We start from the raw sequence: 12,553 nt of genomic DNA on the forward strand, positions 1-12,553 counted from the left end.
ACACGGGGGTCGTCCCACAGTTACTAAAAACAACAGACATAGCCCCACTCCACAAAGGGGGCAGTAAAGCAACAGCAAAGAACTACAGACCGATAGCACTAACATCCCATATCATAAAAATCTTTGAAACGGTCCTAAGAAGCAGGATCACCACCCATCTAGAAACCCATCAGTTACACAACCCAGGGCAACATGGATTTAGAACAGGTCGCTCCTGTCTGTCTCAACTATTGGATCACTACGACAGGGTCCTAGATGCACTAGAAGACAAAAAGAATGCAGATGTAATATATACAGACCTTGCAAAAGCCTTTGACAAGTGTGACCATGGCGTAATAACGCACATAATGCGTGCTAAAGGAATAACAGGAAAAGTCGGTCGATGGATCTATAATTTCCTCACTAACAGAACACAGAGAGTAGTAGTCAACCGAGTAAAGTCCGAGGTAGCTACAGTGAAAAGCTCTGTTCCACAAGGCACAGTACTCGCTCCCATCTTGTTCCTCATCCTCATATCCGACATAGACAAGGATGTCAGCCACAGCACCGTGTCTTCCTTTGCAGATGACACCCGAATCTGCATGACAGTGTCTTCCATTGCAGACACTGCAAGGCTCCAGGCGGACATCAACCAAATCTTTCAGTGGGCTGCAGAAAACAATAAGAAGTTCAAGGATGAGAAATTTCAATTACTCAGATATGGTAAACACGAGGAAATTAAATCTTCATCAGAGTGCAAAACAAATTCTGGCCACAAAATAGAGCGAAACACCAACGTCAAAGACCTGGGAGTGATCATGTCGGAGGATCTCACCTTCAAGGACCATAACATTGTATTAATCGCATCTGCTAAAAAAATGACAGGATGGATAATGAGAACCTTCAAAACTAGGGAGGCCAAGCCCATGATGACACTCTTCAGGTCACTTGTTCTATCTAGGCTGGAATATTGCTGCACACTAACAGCACCTTTCAAGGCAGGTGAAATTGCTGACCTAGAAAATGTACAGAGAACCTTCACGGCGCGCATAACGGAGGTAAAACACCTCAATTACTGGGAGCGCTTGAGGTTCCTAAACCTGTATTCCCTGGAACACAGGCGGGAGAGATACATGATTATATACACCTGGAAAATCCTAGAGGGACTAGTACCGAACTTGCACACGAAAATCACTCACTACGAAAGCAAAAGACTTGGCAGACGATGCAACATCCCCCCAGTGAAAAGCAGGGGTGTCACTAGCACTTTAAGAGACAATACAATAAGTGTCAGGGGCCCGAGACTGTTCAACTGCCTCCCAGCATACATAAGGGGGATTACCAACAGACCCCTGGCAGTCTTCAAGCTGGCACTGGACAAGCACCTAAAGTCGGTTCCTGATCTGACAGGCTGTGGCTCGTACGTTGGTTTGCGTGCAGCCAGCAGTAACAGCCTGGTTGATCAGGCTCTGATCCACCAGGAGGCCTGGTCACAGACCGGGCCGCGTGGGCGTTGACCCCCGGAACTCTCTCCAGGTAAACTCCAGGTTGCTTTACTGCCCCCTTTGTGGAGTGGGGCTATGTCTGAAAGGGAGTCAACCCCTCTGGATTTAATTACTCACAATGAAGAACCTTATAGCGTACCTATCACGTTCCGCGAACAGACGTCAACGCTTTCCATGTATAAACTGACAGCAGTTGAGCCTGATGGCATTCACTTACACCCTACGGCGTCTTTTCAGTCTCAAGGATTATCCTTCCACAATGGAAAACCACCATTTTTCCTCCCCATTTTGTAAGCCAGGTACTTCGGGCCATGACACCTCTCATTACATCCCATTGATCATACTAGTACTTCTCTTCTTCATGTTTCTGCTTCTTTTTTCTTTCTGCTCTGATACACTGTATCATACACTTCATTCCCTTCTTTCAGGCCTAGCTTTGTCATCAGCAGACAACAGAAACTTACACTTGACAATGAAGGGCATGTCACTGACATAAAAATAGCAAGGGACCTAGAATACTACCTTGGGGAACCACATATTCTATCGGCAGGGGTTCTGATTCTGTACTACTGATCTTAACAATTTGTTTCCTGTAGCTCAAGTAGGACTTAAACCAGTCTTCAAAGCCTATGCCGATAACTTGCAGCTTCTTACGTAATATATTACGGTTAACTCTATCGAATGGTTTTAGGAAGTCTAGGATCACCACACCTATGAGATTCTCTAACGTCATTTGAGTTCTCAGGTAGTCCATCAGATTAATTAGGAAGGTGAAAGTTGAGCATCATCTTCTGAAACCTGATTGGTAACTATGAAGAATATAATACAATGTTTTGTATGTTTTTGTCATTAAGATATTGTATTGTATTGTATTGTACTGTATCGCACTGTACACCTGGATGGTGTTCCGGGGATCAACGCCCCCGCGGCCCGGTCTATGACCAGGCCTCGCGATGGAGAGGGAGCATGGACACGGGGGTCGTCCCACAGTTACTAAAAACAACAGACATAGCCCCACTCCACAAAGGGGGCAGTAAAGCAACAGCAAAGAACTACAGACCAATAGCACTAACATCCCATATCATAAAAATCTTTGAAAGGGTCCTAAGAAGCAAGATCACCACCCATCTAGAAACCCATCAGTTACACAACCCAGGGCAACATGGGTTTAGAACAGGTCGCTCCTGTCTGTCTCAACTATTGGATCACTACGACAAGGTCCTAAATGCACTAGAAGACAAAAAGAATGCAGATGTAATATATACAGACTTTGCAAAAGCCTTCGACAAGTGTGACCATAGCGTAATAGCGCACAAAATGCGTGCTAAAGGAATAACAGGAAAAGTCGGTCGATGGATCTATAATTTCCTCACTAACAGAACACAGAGTAGTCGTCAACAGAGTAAAGTCCGAGGCAGCTACGGTGAAAAGCTCTGTTCCACAAGGCACAGTACTCGCTCCCATCTTGTTCCTCATCCTCATATCCGACATAGACAAGGATGTCAGCCACGGCACCGTGTCTTCCTTTGCAGATGACACCCGAATCTGCATGACAGTGTCTTCCATTGCAGACACTGCAAGGCTCCAGGCGGACATCAACCAAATCTTTCAGTGGGCTGCAGAAAACAATATGAAGTTCAACGATGAGAAACTTCAATTACTCAGATATGGTAAACATGAGGAAATTAAATCTTCATCAGAGTACAAAACAAATTCTGGCCACAAAATACAGCGAAACACCAACGTCAAAGACCTGGGAGTGATCATGTCGGAGGATCTCACCTTCAAGAACCATAACATTGTATCAATCGCATCTGCTAGAAAAATGACAGGATGGATAATGAGAACCTTCAAAACTAGGGAGGCCAAGCCCATGATGACACTCTTCAGGTCACTTGTTCTATCTAGGCTGGAATATTGCTGCACACTAACAGCACCTTTCAAGGCAGGTGAAATTGCCGACCTAGAAAATGTACAGAGAACTTTCACGGCGCGCATAACGGAGATAAAACACCTCAATTACTGGGAGTGCTTGAGGTTCCTAAACCTGTATTCCCTGGAACGCAGGAGGGAGAGATACATGATTATATACACCTGGAAAATCATAGAGGGACTAGTACCGAACTTGCACACGAAAATCACTCACTACGAAAGCAAAAGACTTGGCAGACGATGCACCATGCCCCCAATGAAAAGCAGGGGTGTCACTAGCACGTTAAGAGACCATACAATAAGTGTCAGGGGCCCGAGACTATTCAACTGCCTCCCAGCACACATAAGGGGGATTACCAACAGACCCCTGGCAGTCTTCAAGCTGGCACTGGACAAGCACCTAAAGTCAGTTCCTGATCAGCCGGGCTGTGGTTCGTACGTTGGTTTGCGTGCAGCCAGCAGCAACAGCCTGGTTGATCAGGTTCTGATCCACCAGGAGGCCTGGTCACAGACCGGGCCGCGGGGGCGTTGACCCCCGGAACTCTCTCCAGGTAAACTCCAAGTAAACTCCAGGATCACGGACTGACCAACCAGGCTGTTACTGCCGGCCGTACGCACTGTATTGCATTGTATTGTGTTGTACTGTATTGTATTGCATTGTACTGTATTTTATTGCATTGTACTGTATTGTATTGCATTGTACTGTATTGTATTGCATTGTACTGTATTGTATTGCATTGTACTGTATTGTATTGCATTGTACTGTATTGCATTGCATTGTACTGTATTGCATTGCATTGTACTGTATTGCATTGCATTGTACTGTACCGTATCGTATTTTATTGTATTCTACTTTCTCTTACTGTACATACTTCCTTTAATTACGTTTACTTTACTTACATTTTATTAACTTTTACTTACAAAAATATCGCGTACCCTGAAGACCATCGCACATGTTTTTTTCTATCTCCCATGTGTAATGCTTAATTTCTAGCTTACTTATTGACTTACTTAATTACTGATGTTATTATCAGTTACAACAATAACAGATTTTTTTTAGAGATTTTGCCACCGAAGTGGCTAGTTTATTGTGCACCCCATATCCATCCTGTGGACGGTAGCGCGAGCAACCCAACAATAACAATACAACATAAGTGTGCCATGTTTAGCTACTTGATCCCTACATGTGAAGTTAAACTCTCTGGCTGTTCCAGTAATTTACCAGAAAGTGCAGAGTTATTATGAATATTAGAGACGCATGGTCGCATAATTACATGAATAGGAAAGTTTGTGTTTGAAATTTACTTGGCAAAGGTGGGAATTTATAGTATTAATATGCGAGATTTTAATGATTAATTTTTTTTATAAGAGTTTGCGTGTTGTTGACATGCATGCTATTAGTATACTATTGATTTGTTTGATGAGTAGAGCTCGTGCACAGTACTCTCCTTGCTTGTTCTCCACTCACAACCTTCCTTGACGTATGATATCAATAAATCACTGTTACATGACCGCTAATAAAGCTAGATGTGATGTAAGAGAGATAATCAAGACCTCATAAGCAGGAAAATGGATAACGTTTACCTTCGGCAATTCCCAAATGCTCGGAGGAGGACCTGGCAAGTAAACTCTTAGTTTATTTTGCTGTTGTGGGGTAGATATTGTGGGTTGTGAGGCCCTTCAGTGGCACCCTTCAGTGGCACCCTTCATTCTGGTGACACACTTGATGCAAGGAAGTGAAGGATATTCTTCCCCTTCTTATCAAGCTTGATTAACTCCTGTTCTCCCAAGTGTATGACTGATTTAATATTTATTGATATAATAATTTTCTATGCTGCAGGCAGGAAGATTAATGGTTTAAGAGTTTTCCTTTATTTAGTGATTTCACGTATTCCGCTCATGGATGCTGGTGAGGGGCTCTTGATATAAGGACAAATTTCCCCCCTGTTCCTTGGATCACATCTGATTACCTCTTATTCCATAGCCGCTACATGATCTTAATGGGTTTAGTGCTTCCCCTTAATTACAATAAATAAATGCAATATGTGTTTAGTGTTAAGCTGCCTAAAGAGTGCTCCGAAGGTCGGCGCCCCGCAGCCTGATAAATAACCTGATCAACCAGGCTATTGGGGCTAGCTGCACATAGTCCAATGTAAACATTACAGCCCAGGTGATTAGGGGCTTGACTTGAGAAGTATATCCAGCTCCTTGAAGATAGCCAGGGGTCTGTTGGTAATCCCTCTTAAGTATGAAGGGAGGACATTGAAGTCTTGGTTCCTTCACACTTACTTCTCCCTTAGCATACTCATTGAACCCCTGCTTTTCATTGGGGTATTTTACACCATCTGCCAAGCCTTTTACTTTCAGGGGAGAACACTTTGTGAGCATATTGGAGATCAGTCCTTGAATTTTCCAGGAGTAGATTATATTGTACCCCTCTCCTTATTTAAGCAGTAAAGGTCCTCTGCACATTCTCCAGGTCTAAAGTTTCAGCTGCTTTGAACAGAGCTGTTAGTTTGCAACAGTACTCCAGCCTAGAGAGAAGTGACTCGAAAAATATCATCATTGGCTTAGCATCTCTTGTTTTAAAGGTTCTAGTTATTCAACCCATCATTTTTCTTACAGTTGTGATAGTGACACAGTTGTGATCCTTGAAGGTGGGATCGTCTGACATGCACGTACTTGCATTTATATTCCGCACATTAGTCTTGTTCTCCATTGAATTATTTAAGTTTGCTTTATACTCCATGCCAGGCTTTATTTCCATAATGGAGTAATTGAAACTTATCCTCATAAGAACATAAGAACATAAGAAAGGAGGAACACTGCAGGAGGCCTGTTGGCCCATACTAGGCAGTTCCTTTACAATTCATCCCACTAACAAAACATTTGCCCAACCCAATTTTCAATGCTACCCAAGAAATAAGCTCTGATGTGAAAGTCCCACTCAAATCCAACCCCTCCCACTCATGTACTTATCCAACCTAAATTTGAAACTACCCAAAGTCCCAGCCTCAATAACCCAACTAGGTAGACTGTTCCACTCATCAACTACCCTTTTTCCAAACCAATACTTTCCTATGTCCTTTCTAAATCTAAACTTATCTAATTTAAATCCATTACTGCGGGTTCTCTCTTGGAGAGACATCCTCAAGACCTTATTAATATCCCCTTTATTAATACCTATCTTCCACTTATACACTTCGATCAGGTCTCCCCTCATTCTTCGTCTAACAAGTGAATGTAACTTAAGAGTCTTTAATCTTTCTTCATAAGGAAGATTTCTAATGCTATGTATTAATTTAGTCATCCTACGCTGAATGTTTTCTAACGAATTTATGTCCATTCTGTAATATGGAGACCAGAACATAAGAACATAAGAAAGGAGGAACACTGCAGCAGGCCTGTTGGCCCATTCTAGGCAGGTCCTTTACAATTCATCCCACTAACAAAACATTTGCCCAACCCAACCTGAGCTGCATAATCTAGGTGAGGCCTTACTAATGATGTATAAAGCTGCAGTATGACCTCTGGACTTCTGTTGCTTACACTTCTTGATATAAATCCCAGTAATCTATTTGCCTTATTACGTACACTTAGGCATTGCTGTCTTGGTTTAAGGTTGCTGCTCACCATAACCCCCAAGTCCTTTTCGCAATCTGTATGGCTAAGTTCTACATCATTTAACTTATAAGTACTAGGGTTATGGGCACTCCCAAGCTTCAGAAACTTGCATTTATCTACATTGAACTGCATCTGCCACTTTTCTGACCAAGAATAGAGTTTGTTTAAATCCTCCTGAAGCTCCATAACATCTATGTTTGAATCAATTATCCTACCTATCTTTGTGTCATCGGCAAATTTGCTCATATCACTAGTAATTCCCTCATCAAGATCATTGATATATATTATAAACAACAACGGGCCCAAGACTGATCCCTGTGGAACGCCACTTGTTACAGATCCCCACTCGGATTTAACCCCATTTATGGACACTCTCTGCTTCCTGTCAGTGAGCCATGACTTGATCCATGAGAGCACTTTTCCCCCAATGCCATGAGCTGCCACTTTCTTTAGCAGTCTGTGGTGCGGAACTCTATCAAAAGCCTTACTAAAATCTAAGTAAATAATATCAAATTCTTTATCGTGGTCAACAGCCTCAAAAGCTTTACTGAAGAAAGTTAATAAATTATTTAGACAAGACCGGCCTCTTGTGAATCCATGCTGAGTATCATTAATCAAGCTATGCTTATCGAGATGGCTTCTTATAATCTCAGCTATAATTGACTCTAGTAATTTGCCTACAATTGAGGTCAGGCTTATTGGGCGGTAATTTGACGGTAACGACTTGTCCCCTGTTTTAAAAATAGGAATTACATTAGCCATCTTCCACATATCAGACACTACACCTGTTTGAAGAGATAAATTAAAAATATTAGTTAATGGTTCACAGAGTTCCATTTTGCATTCCTTAAGAACCCTTGAAAAAACCTCATCAGGACCTGGCGACTTATTTTGCTTCAGTCTGTCTATCTGCTTCACAACCATTTCACTAGTGACTGTGATGTTACATAATTTATCTTCTTCTAGCCCACTATAAAAATTAATTACTGGAATATTGTTAGTGTCTTCCTGTGTAAAAACTGAGAGAAAATAATTATTTAAAATCGAGCACATTTCATTCTCTTTGTCAGTAAGGTGCCCATAGTTATTTTTAAGGGGACCTATCTTATCTCTAACTTTTGTTCTAAAGACCTGGAAAAAACTTTTTGGGTTAGTTTTAGAATCCCTAGCAACTTTAATTTCATAGTCCCTTTTAGCTTTTCTTATCCCCTTTTTAATGTCCCTCTTAATGTCAATATACTGATTCATAAGATGACCCTCACCTCTTTTGATACGCCTATAAATTCCTTTCTTATGCCCTAGTAGATATTTGAGCCTATTATTCATCCATTTTGGGTCATTTCTATTTGATCTAATTTCTTTATATGGGATAAACGTTCTTTGAGCAGCATGTATAGTGTTCAGAAAACTGTCATATTGATAGCTCTCTTCGTTACCCCAGTCAACAGATGATAAGTGTTCTCTAAGCCCATCGTAATCTGCTAAGCGAAAATCTGGGACTGTTACTGAGTTATCGCTACTAACGTACTTCCATTCAATGCTAAATGTAATTGATTTGTGGTTGCTAGCACCCAGTTCCTCTGAAATTTCTGAATTATTAACAAGGGATTCATTGTTTGCCATAACTAAGTCAAGCAGGTTATTTACCCTTGTAGGTTCTGTCACAAACTGCTTCAAAAAACAATCCTGAACTACTTCTAAGAAGTCGTATGATTCTAAATTCCCAGTCAATAAATTCCAATCAATATGACTAAAGTTAAAGTCTCCTAGAATTACTACATTATCGTGCCTTGTGGCTTTAACAATTTCCTCCCATAGTAGTCTCCCTTGGTCCCTATCTAAGTTTGGGGGATGGTATATCACTCCTAAAATCAGTTTTTCATGCCCCTCTGAAAATTCTATCCAAACAGACTCTGTATGTGTTACTTCAGACTTAATACCCGTTTTTATGCAACAGTTCAAGCGATCTCGGACATACAATGCCACCCCACCCCCCTTCCCGATACTTCTATCTACTTGGAACAATTTAAAACCCTGAATATGACATTCCGCAGGCATGTCCCGACTTTTTGAATTAAACCACGTCTCAGTTAAGGCAAATACATCCATGTTACCTGCACTAGCAACTAATCTCAACTCGTCCATCTTATTCCTAGCACTACGGCAATTAGCATAATAAACATTGAAAAACTCTCCTTTTTCTTTACCCTTCCTGCTCATTTCTGTTTTTCTACTAAACCTATTACTGTCCTTATCACCCAAAGTCACTGGCTTTTCAATATCTACCTCGTTCTGCTTATTACTAGTTCCCCTAGAACTCGTAATATTACTACACTGGGACTTCACTGTTTTCCTGCCAAAACCCATACCACTAACTATTCCTAGTTTAAAGTCCTAACAGCTCCCTCCACTGCAGTTGCCAGTGCTTTCACCCCAGACCTAGATAAGTGAACCCCATCCCTGGCATACATGTCATTTCTGCCATAGAAGAGGTCCCAGTTGTCAATGAATGTTACCGCATTTTCCTTACAGTATTTGTCCAGCCAGCAATTGACGCCAATTGCCCTGGACAACCATTCATTTCCAACTCCTCTCCTTGGCAAAACACCACATATGACAGGGTTCCCACCCTTACTCCTAATTATTTCTATTGCTGACCTATACCTGCTAATCAGGTCTTCACTCCTACGTCTGCCAACATCGTTGCCTCCAGCACTGAGACAGATAATAGGATTGCTCCCATTATCTCTCATGATGTCATCCAGACGACTAACAATATCCTCCATCCCAGCCCCAGGAAAGCAAACTCTCTGTCTCCTACTCCTGTCCTTCAAGCAGAACGCCCTATCCATATACCTAACTTGGCTATCCCCAACAACAACAATATTCTTACCTTCCTTGATGTCATTCGTCATGACGTTCCCAGTAGTCGACTCACATTCGTCGGGTAGCACTGAGAATGTATTAGATGTTTCCACAACAGTTTCCACGGCAGTCTCTTTCTTCTTCATCGTTTCTACCTTTCCATTCGTCTTCTTGATCGTCAACTTCGTTCCCTGCTGTCCAACCACTGACCAGTTTCCCTTCTTGACCTGAGGACTCAAAACAGGAGGACTACTACGAATCTTCTTGTTTTCCTCGGTCAGTCGTCGAATCTCCATCTTCGCCATCCTCAATTCTTCCTTAAGCTGTTGGTAAAGTTGCTCGATGGAGGGCATCTTGCTTTAATTCGTAGAGAGTGCGCAAACAGGTCTTCACAGAGCTAAGTACATGTCACCACTGCGCAAAAGCCAACTCAATCAGGAGCTACTGCGCAGCACGTCCACACGGCCCAATAGCGATGCGAACATTGAGCATCATGTTGTCAGTGACCCACTGGAAGACTTTGTTAGCTTGGAGGTTTGCTGTGTCCTCGATAGATGCCACTCTTATACAGATTCCAGTAATGTCTGCAAAGAATGAGACCGTGCTATGATTTATACCTCTTCTGTATGTTAGATATGAGAATGAGAGAGAGAACCCAGGCAAGTACTGTGCCTTAGGGAATCAAGTTTTTTGCTATGGCAGCCTCTGATTTCAATTTTTTCACTGTTAAGCTCTGGGTTCTGTTCACTAGAAAATTAAGTATCCTTCTGCCCACTTTTCCATTTATTCTTTTTGCATGCATTTTGTGTGCTATTACACCAAGATGGCACTTCTAGACTTTGTCATAATGTTCTAGTAGTTGCAATAGGCTTTTGATTGTGCAAATTTAGTGAATCCATGTGGTTTGTGATCTTGCTTCTTAAAACTCTCAAATATTTTTTTATCATGTGATATTAGTTCTATCAGCCCATAGTTTTTTGCTATTGCTTTCCTGCCACATTTGTGGAATAGGGCTATATTAGTTGTTTTTAATAATTGTTGGATGACTCCTGTATCTAGGATCCCTCTTCATAGAATATTTAAGGCATTTGATAGGGGCTTCTTGCAGTTCTTGATGAACTTGTAGTTTTGTGAGTTTGGGCTTGGGGCAGAGTGCATGAACATGCTGTCAATGGCTTTTTCAAAGTCATGTGGGTAAGGCTATGTTAGAAATTTTGGAGAGGTTGACAACATCTTGAGGCTTGCTCATGAAGAATTCATTTGGATTGTCAACTTACATACAGGCTTCTCTACATTGCCTATAAAATATTCTTAAATTAAATGTGACTGCTAATATTATGTTACTACATTATGGTAGTCACATTTCTTATATGTGATGTCATACCAATGAATTCAGGAGGACTTAATTAAACACAGTTATGGTGTATCATGCCTCTGGGCATCTCTATGGGTTTGGATATATTTTGGGTTACAGTCTGGTATTTCATCTCTGTATCAGTGGTAGTACAACTGAGTAGTTACAGCTGCACCTATAGATTGCTGTTGACCAACATGCCCTCAAGGGCTCTCAATCCAAGGAATTGGACTTATTCTCCTTTTCTGTATATCAAACCTGATTGCTTTTCATTCTCCAGGAGCTATATGATCCCCACAGATTTTGCACTTTCCCCTGACAAAAATAAATAAATGTTTATCAACTAACTACCTGTTTTGTATTGCTAATTCATCAATCATCTTTGATGTCTCATAGATTTGAATATTCTGTTTATCATGGTTTGCCTCTATCACTATCCTAGTAGTTTTTACTTGTTCTCATTTTTTAATCAGTTAAGAAATGGTGCTTTTTTGGGAAGGAACCACTAGGTAACATCAGTTCATTCTAAATTTATGTTACCTAGTGCTTAAACAGTCTCATCTCATTTTTAATGAAAAGATTTGAAAGTTTGGTAGGAGCAGTCTTAAAACAATTGTAGTTCCTGTGCAAACTTTTAGATTATTTTGTAGTTTTCTTCATGTTGTGCTAATGCTTAGCATTTCTGTACCTTGTAGAGTTTTTTTTTTTCTTAGGAAAATTATTCCCCCAGAAAAAAAGTACCTTAAGTACCTTAAAGAAGTTCAGACTTCCTTGTTAGAAATCAAAGTAATTGCACCATTGTTTATATTTCAGATTAGTCATGTTAGCTCCCTTTTTTAAAGGTGGGCCCAGTAACACCCATCTTATGATATATTGTATTTTTCTCTTATAATCCCCCCCCCCCCCAAAAAAAAAAAAAAAAAAAATCTACGCTACATTGAACATTGATGCTGTACAGCCACAATCTTCAAATATTTCATCAACAAAACATGAATGATACAGTATAGTAGTTTGTTTTTCCATAACAATCCTTCTAGACTAATAGTTGACAGTCACTGTGGATTATGTTGTGACTTCAAGATGTAAGTGCACTGTTCACTGTGGTGAGCAACTGCTGACTGAGGCTGATCCAAAATGACATCCCCAGTTTAATGGGTACTGTAGGTTACATTCAAGAATGAGATTGGCATATGCAGTACATTGGTAATGATTCGCAACCTGGGCTTTCTTAAATTTGGTACATGCAGTCTTAAGTAATGCAAAAACAATGTCTTAACTTATTTGTAAAGCTACT

General features: G+C 41.0%; 1 protein-coding gene across 4 annotated transcripts in view; it reads left to right on the top strand.

Annotated features, from left to right (window-relative positions):
- Positions 1-4,563: 4,563 nt before the first annotated feature.
- Positions 4,564-12,553, top strand: part of LOC128690374 (serine-rich adhesin for platelets-like) — a 364,642-nt gene continuing 356,652 nt past the window's right edge. Inside the window, exon 1 of one of the 4 annotated variants that reach the window (XM_070089660.1) lies at positions 4,564-4,730. The gene's annotated coding sequence lies outside the window, so the exon portion shown is untranslated. Of the gene's footprint in view, positions 4,731-4,796; positions 5,040-12,553 lie in introns of those variants that run through there. The other 3 variants (XM_070089659.1, XM_070089658.1, XM_070089661.1) reach the window with 3 other exon arrangements.

Source organism: Cherax quadricarinatus, chromosome 29, assembly GCF_038502225.1.
Source record: "Cherax quadricarinatus isolate ZL_2023a chromosome 29, ASM3850222v1, whole genome shotgun sequence".
Lineage (NCBI taxonomy): Eukaryota > Metazoa > Arthropoda > Malacostraca > Decapoda > Parastacidae > Cherax > Cherax quadricarinatus.